Genomic DNA, 14,861 nt, shown 5'->3' with positions numbered 1-14,861 from the left:
CCTAAAGAAGAAGAAGAAAAAAGAATAAAAAAGAATAAAAAGGGGGGTGAGACTGGGAGATAATGGTGGTGGTGACGAAGTTGTAGTGGAGGGAGAATGTAGTCTACCTGAGGGGTTCTAGAGGGTGATCCTCTTGTTTCTGAGTTTATTAAGTTCTGTATGGTAGAAGATACTCAGCCCCAAATTTATATAAACCACAAATACTTGTAGAAGGCCCCAACATTGACCACCAAAACATAAATGAGATAAAAGAGGGGGGCAGAATGGGAATGAGGAATCTCATTGAATGAACCATATGGTCTACCACTTGGTTCTGGGTGCATGCTGGTCCTGTTTTAGAAGGTATTAACTTTGGCCATTGTAGAACAAAATGAGGCAAAGAAAACCAAAAACACAAAACAAAACACAAGAAAACATACCTTGTATATCTCCCAAAATTAAGTTGAGTATGTTGAAGGGAATCTAGAAGTGGAAAATATATCTAGGACCTGTAATTGTAGAAATAAGAAAGTCAAAAAGGAAGAATCTTAAAAATGAAGAGGTGGTAAAATATTGTAGTTAAGGTGGGAAAAAAAGAAAAAAATTGGGGACTTATGAATTGTACTGGAAATGGAAGAAAAAAGAATAGGAGGGGTACCCTCTAGTTCTATATACTGTAAATCCCTCAACTTCCCCTGGAGCTTTCCAGCGCTGCTTGGTCCAGAACTTGCTCTTTCCCTGTTCTTCCAGCGGACCCTCTGTGGGAAGGGCCTGCTGTGCTGATTCTCAGGTGTGTGCACCTGGGGGAGCTGCCCACCCCCCTGCCGGTGCTGGGCTCGGTGGGAGCTGTTGACCCCGTGAGGCCTCTATTCCCTGGAGGCCCCCCTCCCAGGCACAGGGTGACACAAGGAGGAACAACAACACTGGCGGTGGCCAAGTCTCCAGCTCTAGAGTTAGCTTTACGCCGTAACTACCACAGTCTCCCAGTCCGCAGTGGCCTAGATGCTTCATGGGTGGTGAGGGGAGGAGGGCGCTGATCTGCACAGCTTGGGGGCGCCTAGCGGCAGGAGAGTCCTCACTCTCCTGTGCCCTCCCTGCCTCCGCCTGTCCTGGGGGTGGGGGGAACGCAGGATCCTGGGCTGTGTCTGATCGATGCCCTGGGATCTGGGGCCTGTACTGCTGAGAACGTGCTCCTGGGCCGCAGCTCCCAAAGGCAGCAGGGCGCAGACCCCTCCAACCAGAGCCCCCTCCTGACCAACCGGCTTCTCCCCGAGGACCGGCCGGGTGGGTGCTCCAGCCCTTTACCAAGATCAGCCTGCGGTGTTTGGCGTGCTCTGGTCCGGGTGCACTTCCTGTATTAGTGACCCCGGGAGACTGGAGGCTCCACTGCCCCTCCTGCGATTCTGCCCAATTTCCTTGCTAAGCGCCTTTCCATCTGGGAAGAATCCAGTGTGGATTTTTTAGAGTTCCTGCTTCCCCGGGACTGGGCTTTCCTGTCACTGGGCTTTAGCCCTGCTCCTCGTGGGGCCTCTCCCCTACTTGATTCTTTTTTATTTTTTTTCCACCTTCCTACCTTGTTAGAAGCAAAAACCCTTCTCTCTGTAGCATTCCAGATATTCTCTCTTTAAATCTCAGGTCAGATTCGTAGGTTTTCAGGATGATTTGAAAGTAATGTAGGTAAGTTGGTGGGGCCAGGTGAGTTGAGGACGCGACTCCTCTGCCATCTTGCCCTTTCCTCAAATTCTTCCTTCCCTAGCCTATATTAGGCCACTTCTTAAAGGAGTCCTGAGTGTTTTTATGTAGACTAATATTTGTTTTTTGTTTTAATTTATTTTTGTTATTTTTTCTCCTTTTTTTAAATAATAAATTTATTTTTTATTGGTGTTCAATTTGCCAACATACAGAATAACACCCAGTGCTCATCCCGTCAAGTGCCCCCCTCAGTGCCCGCCACCCAGTCACCCAGTCACCCCCACCCCCTGCCCTCCTCCCCTTCCACCACCCCTAGTTCGTTTCCCAGAGTTAGGAGTCTTCCATGTTCTGTCTCCCTTTCTGATATTTCCTACCCATTTCTTCTCCCTTCCCCTCTATTCCCTTTCACTATTATTTATATTCCCCAAATGAATGAGACCACATAATGTTTGTCCTTCTCCGATTGACTTATTTCACTCAGCATAATACCCTCCAGTTCCATCCACGTTGAAGCAAATGGTGGGTATTTGTAATTTCTAATGGCTGAGTAATATTCCATTGTATACATGAACCACATCTTCTTTATCCACTCATCTTTCGATGGGCACCGAGGCTCCTTCTACAGTTTGGCTATTGTGGACATTGCTGCTATAAACATCGAGGTGCAGGTGTCCTGGCATTTCATTGCATCTGTATCTTTGGAGTAAATCCCCAGCAGTGCTGAGTCATAGGGCAGATCTACTTTTAACTTTTTGAGGAACCTCCACACAGTTTTCCAGAATGGCTGCACCAGTTCACATTCCCACCAATAGTGCAGGAGGGTTCCCTTTTCTCCACATCCTCTCCAACATTTATGGTTTCCAGTCTTGTTAATTTTCCCCATTCTCACTAGTGTGAGGTGGTATCTCATTGTGGTTTTGATTTGCATTTCCCTGATGGCAAGTGATGCGGAGCATTTCCTCATGTGCTTGTTGGCCATGTCTATGTCTTCCTCTGTGAGATTTCTGTTCATGTCTTTGGCCCATTTCATGATTGGATTGTTTGTTTCTTGCGTGTTGAGTTTAATAAGTTCTTTATAGATCTTGGAAACTAGCCCTTTATCTGATACGTCATTTGCAAATATATTCTCCCATTCTGTAGGTTGTCTTTGAGTTTTGTAGATGGTATCTTTTGCTGTGCAAAAGCTTCTTATCTTGATGAAGTCCCAATAGTTCATTTTTGCTTTTGTTTCTCTTGCCTTCATGGATGAATCTTGCAAGAAGTTACTGTGGCCGAGTTCAAAAAGGGTGTTGCCTGTGGTCTCCTCTAAGATTTTGACGGAATCTTGTCTCACATTGAGATCTTTCATCCATTTTGAGTTTATCTTTGTGTATGGTGCAAGAGAGTGGTCCAGTTTCATTCTTCTGCATGTGGATGTCCAGTTTTCCCAGCACCATTTATTGAAGAGACTGTCTTTTTTCCAGTGGATAGTCTTTCCTCCTTTGTCAAATATTAGTTGACCATAAAGTTCAGGGTCCACTTCTGGATTCTGGATTCTGTTCCATTGATCTATGTGTCTGTTTTTGTGCCAGTACCACACTGTCTTGATGACCACAGCTTTGTAGTACAACCTGAAATCTGGCATTGTGATGCCCCCAGCTATGGTTTTCTTTTTTAAAATTACCCTGGCTTGGGATCCCTGGGTGGCGCAGCGGTTTGGTGCCTGCCTTTGGCCCAGGGCGCGATCCTGGAGATCCGGGATCGAATCCCACATCAGGCTCCCAGTGCATGGAGCCTGCTTCTCCCTCTGCCTGTGTCTCTGCCTCTCTCTATCTCACCGTGTGCCTATCATGAATAAAAAAAAAAAGAAAAAAAAACTTTAATAAAATTACCCTGGCTATTCGGGGTCTTTTCTGATTCCACACAAATCTTAAAATAATTTGTTCCCGCTCTCTGAAGAAAGTCCATGGTATTTTGATAGGGATTGCATTAAACGTGTAAATTGCCCTGGGTAACATTGACAGTTTCACAATATTAATTCTTTCAATCCATGAGCATGGAATATTTTTCCATATCTTTGTGTCTTCCTCAATTTATTTCAGAAGTGTTCTGTAGTTTTTAGGGTGTAGATCCTTTACCTCTTTGGTTAGGTTTATTCCTACTTATCTTATGCTTTTGGGTGCAACTGTAAATGGGATTGGCTCCTTAATTTCTCTTTCTTCAGTCTCATTGTTAGTGTATAGAAATGCCACTGACTTCTGGGCATTGATATTGTATCCTGCCACACTGCCAAACTGCTGTATGAGTTCTAGCAATCTTGGGGTGGAGTCTTTTGGGTTTTCTATGTAGAGTATCATGTCATCGGCGAAGAGGGGGAGTTTGACTTCTTCTTTGCCAATTTGAATGCCTTTTATTTTTGTTGTCTGATTGCAGAGGCTAGGACTTCTAGTACTATGTTGAATAGCAGTGGTGAGAGTGCACATCCCTGTCTTGTTCCTGATCTTAGGGGAAAGGCTCCCAGTGCTTACCGATTGAGAATTATATTTGCTGTGGGCTTTTTGTAGATGGCTTTTAAGGTGTTGAGGAATGTTCCCTCTATCCCTACACTCTGAAGAGTTTTGATCAGGAATGGATGCTGTATTTTGTCAAATGCTTCTCTGCATCTGTTGAGAGGATCATCTAGTTCTTGTTTTTTCTCTTCTTGATATGATGAATCACATTGATTGTTTTACAAGTGTTGAACCAGCCTTGCATCCCGGGGATAAATCCTACTTGGTCATGATGAATAATCTTCTTAATGTATTTTTGTATCCTATTGGCCAGTATCTTGTTGAGAATTTTTGCATCCACCTTCATCAGGGATATTGGTCTATAATTCTCCTTTTTGGTGGGGTCTTTGGTTTTGGAATTAAGGTGATTCATAGAACAAATTTGGAAGTATTCCATCTCTTTCTATATTTCCAAACAGCTTTAGTAGAATATGTATGGTTTCTTCTTTAAATGTTTGATAGAATTCCCCAGGGAAGCCATCTGACCCTGGACTTTTGTGTCTTGGGAGGTTTTTGATGACTGCTTCAATTTCCTCCCTGGTTATTGGCCTGTTCAGGTTTTCTATTTCTTCCTGTTCCAGTTTTGGTAGTTTGTGGCTTTCCAGAAATGCGTCCATTTCTTCTAGATTGCCTAATTTATTGGCGTATAGCTGTTCATAATATGTTTTTAAAATCGTTTGTATTTCCTTGGTGTTGGTAGTGATCTCTCCTTTCTCATTCATGATTTTATTAATTTGAGTCTACTCTCTCTTCTTTTTAATAAGGCTGGCTAATGGTTTATCTATCTTATTAATTCTTTCAAAGAACCAACTCCTGGTTTTGTTGATCTGTTCCACAGTTCTTCTGGTCTCGATTTTGTTGAGTTCTGCTCGAATCTTTATTAACTTTCTTCTTCTGCTGGGTGTAGGATCTATTTGCTGTTTTTTCTCTAGTTCCTTTAGGTGTAAGGTTAGCTTTTGTATTTGAGTTCTTTCCAGTTTTTGGATGGATGTTTGTATTGTGATGTATTTCCCCCTTAGGACTGCTTTTGCTGTATCCCAAAGATTTTGAATGGTTGTATCTTCATTCTCATTAGTTTCCATTCTTCCTTAATTTCCTGGTTGACCCTTTCATCTTTTAGCAGGATGGTCCTTAACCTTCACGTGTTTGAAATCCTTCCAAACTTCTTGTGTTTTAGTTCTAATTTCAAGGCATTATGATCTGAGAATACGCAGGGGATGATCCCGATCTTTTGGTATCGGTTCAGACCTGATTTATAACCCAGTATATGGTGTATTCTGGAGAAAGTTCCACGTGCACTTGAGAAGAATGTGTATTCAGTTGCGTTTGGATGTAAAGTTCTGTAGATATCTGTGAAATCCATCTGGTCCAGTGTATCATTTAAAGCTCTTGTTTCTTTGGAGATATTGTGCTTAGAAGACCTATCGAGTGTAGAAAGCACTAGATTGAAGTCACCAAGTATAAGTGTATTATTATCAAAGTATGTCTTAACTTTGATTATTAATTGATTGATATATTTTGTAGCTCCCACATTCGGGGCATATATATTGAGGATTGTTAAGTCCTCTTCTTGGGTAGATCCTTTAAGTATGATATACTGTCCCTCTTCATCTCTCACTACAGTCTTCAGGATAAATTTTAGTTTATCTGATATAAGGATGGCTACCCCTGCTTTCTTTTGAGGACCATTTGAATGGTAAATGGTTCTCCAACCTTTTATTTTCAGGCTGTAGGTGTCCTTCTGTCTAAAATGAGTCTCTTGTAGACAGCAAATAGATGGGTTCTGCTTTTTTATCCAGTCTGAAACCCTGCGCCTTTTGATGGGGTCATTAAGCCAGTTCATTTTCAGAGTTGCTATTGACAGATACGAGTTTAGTGTCATCATGATATCTATTCAGTCCCTGTTTTTGTGGATTGTTCCACTGAACTTCTTCTTAAAGGGGAATTTTAAGAGTCCCCCTTAAAATTTCTTGCAGAGCTGGTTTGGAGGTCACATATTGTTTCAGTTCCTGCCTGTCTTGGAAGCTCTTTATCTCTCCTTCCATTTTGAATGAGAGCCTTGCTGGATAAAATATTCTTGGTTGCATGTTCTTCTCATTTAGGACCCTGAATATATCCTGCCAGCCCTTTCTGGCCTGCCAGGTCTCTGTGGAGAGGTCTGCTGTTACCCTAATACTCCTCCCCATAAAGGTCAGGGATTTCTTGTCTCTTGCTGCTTTAAGGATCTTCTCTTTATCTTTGGAATTGGCAAGCTTCACTATTAAATGTCGAGGTGTTGGACGGTTTTTATTGATTTTAGGGGGGATCTCTCTATTTCCTGGATCTGAATGCCTGTTTCCCTTCCCAGATTAGGAAAGTTTTCAGCTATGATTTGTTCAAATACATATTCTGGCCTTCTGTCCCTTTAGGCGCCCTCGGGAACCCCAATTAAACGTAGGTTTTTCTTCCTCAGGCTGTCGTTTATTTCCCTTAATCTAACCTCATGGTCTTTTAATTGTCTGTCTCTTTTTTCCTCAGTTTCCCTCTTTGCCATCAACTTGTCTTCTATGTCACTCACTCGTTTTTCCACCTCGTTAACTCTCATCGTTAGGACCTCTAGTTTGGATTGCATCTCATTTAATTGGTTTTTAATTTCTGCCTGATTGGATCTAAATTCTGCAGTCATGAAGTTTCTTGAGTCCTTTATGCTTTTTTCTAGAGCCACCAGTAGCTGTATGATAGTGCGTCTGAATTGGCTTTCTGATATTGAATTGTAATCCAGATTTTGTAACTATATGGGAGAGAGGACTGTTTCTGATTCTTTCTTTTGAGGTGAGGTTTTCCTTCTAGTCATTTTGCTCAGTGCAGAGCGGCCAAAAAGAAGTTGTATTGGGAAAAGGAGAAGAGAGAAGAGAAAGAAGAAAAGAAAAATAAAAGAAAAAAGAAAAAAGAAGAAAAGAAGAAAGAAAAAAGGGGGGAAAGCAGACAGAAATAAAAAAATAAAAAACAAGGGGGAGTATCCTCTGATTCTCTATACTGTAAATCCCTCGACTTCCCCTGGAACTTTCCAGTTCTGCTTGGTCAATAATTTGCTTTTCCCCTGTGGGTCTAGCTGGTCTTCTGTGGGAGGGGCCTGCTGTGCTGATTTTCAGGTGTTAGCACTTGGGGGAGCTGCTCAGCCCCCTGCCTGGTGTAGGGCTCCAGTGATTTTTTTTTATAAATTTATTTTTTATTGGTGTTCAATTTGCCAACATATAGATAACACCCAGTGCTCATCCCATCAAGTGCCCTTCTCAGTGCCTGTCACTCAGTCACCCACCCCCCGCCCACCTCCCCTTCCACCACCCCTAGTTCGTTTCCCAGAGTTAGGAGTCTTTCATGTTCTGTATCTCTTTCTGATATTTCCCACTCATTTTTTTCTCCTTTCCCCTTTATTCCCTTTCACTATTTTTTATATTCCCCAAATGAATGAGACCATATGTTTGTCCTTCTCCGATTGACTTATGTGGTATGTATACAATGGAACATCAGCCATTAGAAACGACAAATACCCACCATTTGCTTCAATGTGGATGGAACTGGAGAGAATTATGCTGAGTGAAATAAGTCCAGTGACTTTTGAATACAGATTTGTTTTCTGTACTCACAGAGCTGGCAGGGTGTGTCCATTGACACCAGTTGCCTCTTCTGTGTCTCCAGTCATCAGGAGAAGCCCCAGGGGTTCTAGGTTGTTAGAAATTAAAGTAAAGCCTCCCTAGGATATTGGAACTTCCATTTTTCTCTGTTGGTTTCTTTATATGCTGGGAAGGATCACTTTTCTATGTGTAAGGTTTCCAGATGGAGCAACAAACCCAGCAACAAAGAACAGAGATTTAGGATTCTGCTCTGCTGAATTTCTTGATGAATTCACAAACTTGTTACTGTTACTATTCCCTGATGTTTCATTGCTGGGTTCAAATCTGGACCTGCAGATTAATGAGTTTCACCCTGCCACAGACTCCCTCAGTATTCATAGGACATCTCCCAGCTGCTTACAAATATTCTCTTGGTGTTAAACATTTTCAATAGTTACAGAGACAGTATACAAGTTATAAGCACAGAGCTCACTGGAATTTACGATTGACCACACCTCTGTATGCAACACCTAGATCAAGAAAAGAATGCTGCTGTAGTTCTTCAGAAACCCTCCCATGGGTCCTAAGTTTCTACACCCAAGGATATAATTCTATTACATATATTTGTGGGAGTGGAATCTTGGGACATAGGTTTACATCTACTGCAACATTTAAGAGAGTATTTCCTTTTGCCTCTTTTCTACTTTACATAAGTGGAACCAGACAGCATGGGCTCTCTCATATTGTTGGTGTTTTTCCCCATTCTATATGATTTTGTGAATTTATTTGTATTGCTGTATATTACTGCTAACATTCATTAGCACTGCATTATAGGATGCCATTGTTTGAATATAAGTCAATTAATTTATGCATTCTATTAATGAGAAGGTGGGTAGGTTTTAGTTTGGGGCTATTATGAGTAATGAGTAGTGCTGGCATCTAAACCCTATAATTAGTCTTTTGGTGATAAATATACAGATTTTGTTGAATGTATTCACAGAAGTGGAATTGTTGAAACATAAGATTATATCTGGGCAGCTAAAGTGGATACCACACAGTTTTCCAAATGTTGTATCAGCTTTAACACCCGCTTACATTTTTGCTATTTCTGTTATTTCTGTTTTAGATTTTTCATTGGTGTTTGACATTATATTTAGGTAGTGGTTACATTTTAATTTTCCTGATTACTAAGGACATTAGATACTTCCACACATGTATTACCCACTGAATACCTTCTTTTTAAAATTTCTGTTGGAATGCTTTGCCCATTGTTTATTGTGTGATTTGTAGTTGTTCTTTAGACTGGTTACAGATTGTGTGTGTGTGTCTGTGTGAGTTGAGAACTAGCCCTTAATTTTAACATAAGCAAGTCATTTTACCCATATAATTAATATGTTCTGTGCTGTTTAAAAATCTTACTTTCTGAAAAAAAAAAATTTTACTTACTGGATCCCTGGGTGGCGCAGCGGTTTGGCGCCTGCTTTTGGCCCAGGGCACGATCCTGGAGACCCGGGATCCAATCCCACGTCAGGCTCCCGGTGCATGGAGCCTGCTTCTCTCTCTGCCTGTGTCTCTGCCTCTCTCTCTCTCTGTGACTATCATAAATAAATAAAAATAAAAATAAAAATAAAAATTTTACTTTCTAAAAAAAAATTTGATTTACTTAAAAATACATTATTATTGGGCAGCCCGGGTGGCTCAGTGGCTTAGCGCCACCTTCAGTCCCAGGTGTGGTCCTGGAGACCCGGGATCCAGTTCCACATCAGGCTCCCTGCATGGAATGGAGCCTGCTTCTCCCTCTGCCTGTGTCTGTGCCTCTGTGTGTGTGTGTGTGTGTGGGTGGGTGTGTTTCATGAATAAATAAATAAAATTTAAAAAAATACATTATTATTTTTCTTTAAAATTTAGATATGCAATCCATTTAGAGTTGATTTGTTTTATGAAATGGGTAGTGATGGTGTTTCCCTCCCACCACCCATCAGATACGAATCTCATCCTCATCTGAAAATGTGATATTTGCTTTTGTTCCATTTGCTCTCGCTTGTCACTGTTTCCCCCAGACTAACATCACTTCATCGTTAGTGCTGACTTTGCAGTGAAATATACTAGGTATCACTCTTATTCTTCCAGTCTTCTGAAGTCTTGGCAATGAGACAGGAGCATGTAATGAAGTCGCTTTTGGTGTCAGAAAGCTTCAGTGGGACTTTTGCTCGGAGGAATGGTTGTTGCCATAATTTAAAGGGAGACGTGTTGAATGAAAGAATGGCCTGCAGGGATTTGACAATAGAAATAATCTTCTTGTCACAGATGACAGAATTGTGGGCAATTTCTCTTTTGTTTACCATTACCTTTTCCTTTACCACACTGAGTACAGAGGGAGTCCTCCAGACTGTGGAAGGGTTGAAAACTATTTTCAATAAATTTGTATGCAAATTTTTTGTATGTTCAGAGAGTGGGCAGGGAAGTGTCCAGGAGCGCACTTGCCTCTTGAGTGTCTTCTAGACCACCCCATGAACTCCTGTTGGAAGAATCTTGAAGTCAAAGCTCCAAAGTGTGTTAATTTCTCCATCTCCCTTTGCTAGATCATGTACATGTTTTTAAATTTGATTTTTCCTGTGTGTTACTGTGATTAGCAAATGAAGAATGAAAAACTTCACAAAGAAAGGAGATTTGGTGTACTGTCTTGCTGTAGATCATGATACAATCACAGTTTCTGTATATGCAGCATTGATAGTATTCCCTGAAGTTTCATTTTGTGTGCTCACAGTCTGGGCCAGCAGTTCCATGGTCTTCATCCTACCCAGGAACAGGCAGCAGGTACAACACACTCAAAGGCCTAATAATATCTCCCTCAGATCCTCCATCCTTGTCCTGGTGAGCACCTTTGTGTCTTTTTACCACTCCTCCTTTCATGCCTGTATTGCTCTTATTTATAATCCCAACTGGTGGATGATAAATGCGGCTGCCATTATGTCTGTGTGTTTTTCCAACTGTCATCCCCTTTCTGCTTATGAGCCAGGATTCTACTCTACCCAGACCTTGTGTTGCCTGGATAATGTATATTAAATTTCCTAATCTTATTAGAAGTATGTAAAGTTAATGTTTTTGTATCATGTTTCATTCTTTATTTAGTCATCACCATCAAAAATTCAATTCAGAAAGTGATGGAGCAATGTCATGTCTTCTTAAATTATACCCTAATGAGTATTGGGCTTTCTTCAGCTGGTTGAACTTGGAACCTACATTCTTGTAGTGGAGATGAATAAAGCAGCTTGGCCTCATCCTGATATATAGTATCCTGTAGATTGTAAAGTTAATCAAATGTTGCTTGGGTAAAATGTAATAGATTGGGTCCTAGCTCATCAATATATTGGGTCCTAGTCAGATTAATAAAGTGGTTGATCGAATGGCTTACATGGGAAAGCGTTTTGCCCATCCATAGTTTTGCCAAATGTTTTACATGTCCATACTTTTGCCTTTTCCAGAATGTCACATATACTTAGACATATATTCTTCCTTTGCAGATAGGCTTCTTTCACCTAGTAGTATACTTTTAAGGTCTTCCATGTCTTTTCTTGGCTTAACATTTCATTTTTTAAAAGATTTTATTTATTTATTCATGAGAGACACACAGAGAGAGGCAGAGACATAGGCAGAGGGAGAAGCAGACCCAATGCAGGGAGCCCAATGTGGGACTTGATCCCAGGACTCCAGGACAATGCCTTGAGCCCAAGACAGATGCTCAACCGCTGAGCCACCCAGGCATCCCAATATTTCATTTTTTAAGCAACAAATAATATTCCATTTTCTGGATATATTACAGCTTATTTAACCATTCACCTACTGAAACACATCTTGGTTGCTTCCAAGTTTTGACAGTTACGCATAAGTTCCTATAAATATTCAAATACAGGGTTTTCCATAGACATAAATTTTCAATTACTTTGTATAAATACCAAGGAGTGTGAGTATTGGATTATATGGTAAGAGCATTTTTAGTTTTGTAAGAAATTGTTAAATTGCCTTCCAAAGTAGTTCTATCACTCTCAGAAGCAGTGAATGATAGTATCTGTTGCTCAGCATCCATATTACATTTGGCGGTGTCACTGTTTTAGATTTTGGCCAGTGTAATAGATGCATAGTGGTAACTTAATGCTTTACTTTTCAGTTGTCAAATGATAGAAGATGTGGAACTTACTTTCATATGCCTAATTTGCCATCAGTGTATCTTTTTTAGTGAGGTATTTAGTCCTGTCTTCCCATATTTAAATTATGTTTTTTGTTTTCTTATTTTTGTGCTTTGAGAATGTTCTTTGTGTATTCTGGATAACAGTCCATTTAGAAATGTGCTTTACAAATATTTTATTTCAACCTGTGGCTTGTTTTCTCATTATCTTTTGTGTGTTTTGCAGAATGAAAATGAAATCCAAAATATTATTACCTTCATGGAATTTGCCTTTGGTGTTGTGTCAGAAAAATTCATCATGAAACCAAGGTCATCTAGATTTTCTCCTGTGTCATCTTCTAAGAATTTTATAGTTATGCATTTCATATTTACATCAGATTCGTTGTGAGTTGAATTTTGTGAAAGGAATAAGGAATCTATGTCTACATGTAATATTTTGGAAGGCTGATGTCCAGTTGCTTCAGCACATCTGTTGAAAAGACCACTTTTCTCTACCATATTGCCTTTGCTTCTTTGCCAAAGATCAGTTGACTCTATTTGTGTGGGTCCATTTCTGAGCTCTCATTATGTTCTTTTGATCTATTTGTGTATCAGCTTGCCAATACTACACTGTTTTCATTACTGTATATTTATAGGAAGCCTTGAATCAAGTAATATCAGTCCTCTGACTTTGTTCATTTACTTCAATATTTTGTTGGCGGGATGCCTGTGTGGCTCAGGAGTTGAGCGTCTGCTTTCGGCTTTGGGCGTGATCCGGGAGTCCGTGATCGAGTCCCATATCAGGCCCCTTGCATGGAGCCTCCTTCTCCTGTCTCTGCCTCTCTCTCTGCCTCTCTCTGTGTCTCTCATGAATAAGTAAATAAAATTTTTTAAAAAATATTTTGTTTGCTACTATGCATCTTTTGACACTCCATATAAACTTCAGGATCAACTTGTTGGTATCCACAGAATAACTTGCTATTTAGTTTGGGATAGCATTGAATCTGTAAGTCAAATTGGGAAGAACTGAAACCTTGTTGAGTCTTCTTGTCCATGTACATGGATAATCTCTTCATCTATTTAGTTCTTTGATTTTGTTAATCAACTGAAATCAAGCTTTCCTCATGTAGATCCTGTACATACTATGTTAGACTTATATCTAAGTATAAGGTATTTTCTAGTGTCAGTATAAAGTTACTGTGTGATTAATTTCAAATTCCACTTGTTCATTGCTCATTTGTGTACTGCCTTAGTCAGTTTGAGCTGTTATTAAAAAGTAACTAGATGGGGTCCCTGGGTGGCTCAGAGGTTGAGCGTCTGCCTTTGGATCAGGTCATGATCCCAGGTTTCTGGGATTGAGTCCTAAAATGGGCTCCCTGCGGGGAGCCTGCCTCTCCCTTGGCCTATGTCTCTGCCTCTCTCTGTGTCTTTCATGAATAAATAAATCTTTTTTTAAAAAAGTAACATAGACTGGGTGGTTTATAAACAATAGCTGTTTCTAACAGTTCTGGAGGCTGGAAAGGCCAAGATCAATGTGCTGGCTAATTAGGCATTGGTGAGAGCCCTACTCTTGGCTGCAAAAGGCTGTCTTGTTGGATTCTCATATGGTGGAGAGTAAGAGAGCTCCCTGAGATTCCTTGTAGAAGGTTGCTAATCTCATTCATGAGGGTTCCACTTTTATGCAGTAATTACCTCCCAAAAGTGACACTTCCACATACCACATATGGGTTAGAATTGCACCATGTGAAATTTAAGTGGCTAACCCAAACAGTACATGTATTAACCTTGTGTCCTTCAGTTTTGCTATAATCACTTTTTAGTTCCAAGTGTTTTTGTTGATTCTATGGAGTATCTACATAGACAATATGATCTGTGAACAAGACATGTTTGTTTCCTACTGACTGTCCTGTGTACTTTTTCTTATTGCATTAGCTAAGACTTCCAGTACAGTGTTGAACAAGAATGGTGAGAGAGGACATCTTTGTCACTTTATTTAATAAATTGTACATTTTAAGAGTGGATTTTATGGTATATCTTATTAAAATCATCAAGTAAAAACATCTAATAGCTTCGCATTGAACTCATAAAAAAATCTGATAGCCTGACCCTGTACTACACATAAAGGTCCAATATCATTGCTATAATGTAGGACAGAGATGATTAGTCTTTTTTTTTTTAATTTTTTTTTAATTTTTATTTATTTATGATAGTCACAGAGAGAGAGAGAGAGGCGCAGAGACACAGGCAAAGGGAGAAGCAGGCTCCATGCACCGGGAGCCCGACGTGGTATTCGATCCCGGGTCTCCAGGATCGCGCCCTGGGCCAAAGGCAGGCGCCAAACCGCTGTGCCACCCAGGGATCCCAGAGATGATTAGTCTTACGGCTATTAGAAGAATTGGGAGATAATTTTTGTTTTTGTTAAGAATTGGAAGTGATTTTAAGGTACAGTGAACATACTCTATTCCCCAAATCCCAGTATTAGATTGATGGGTTAACAAAAAGTCTCCCATGGGACACCTGGGTGGCTCAGCAGTTGAGCGTCTGCCTTTGACTCAAGGTATGATCCCAGGACTCCAGGATCGAGTCCCATGCAGGGCTCCCTGCATGGCACCTGCTTCTCCCTCTGCCTGTGTCTCTGCCTTTCTCTCTGTGTCTCATGAATAAATAAAATATTTTTTTTAAAAAGGTGTCCTAGCTCCATCTTATTAGATCCCAGTTTACAATTTCATACGGTCTTACTTCTTTCACTGAACTAAAGGTATAAAAGGACTCTTATTCTTCATATCCATAGAGCATTTACTTTGTACCACGTACTGTCCTGGGTTCATTTTCATGTTATAAACTCTAAAAAGAACCTTTAACTCATGCATTATTTTTCAAAAAATTTCAATGTAGTAACACAGG

Source organism: Canis lupus, chromosome 1, assembly GCF_011100685.1.
Source record: "Canis lupus familiaris isolate Mischka breed German Shepherd chromosome 1, alternate assembly UU_Cfam_GSD_1.0, whole genome shotgun sequence".
NCBI classification, from domain to species: domain Eukaryota; kingdom Metazoa; phylum Chordata; class Mammalia; order Carnivora; family Canidae; genus Canis; species Canis lupus.
This window is presented reverse-complemented; position numbering follows the sequence as displayed.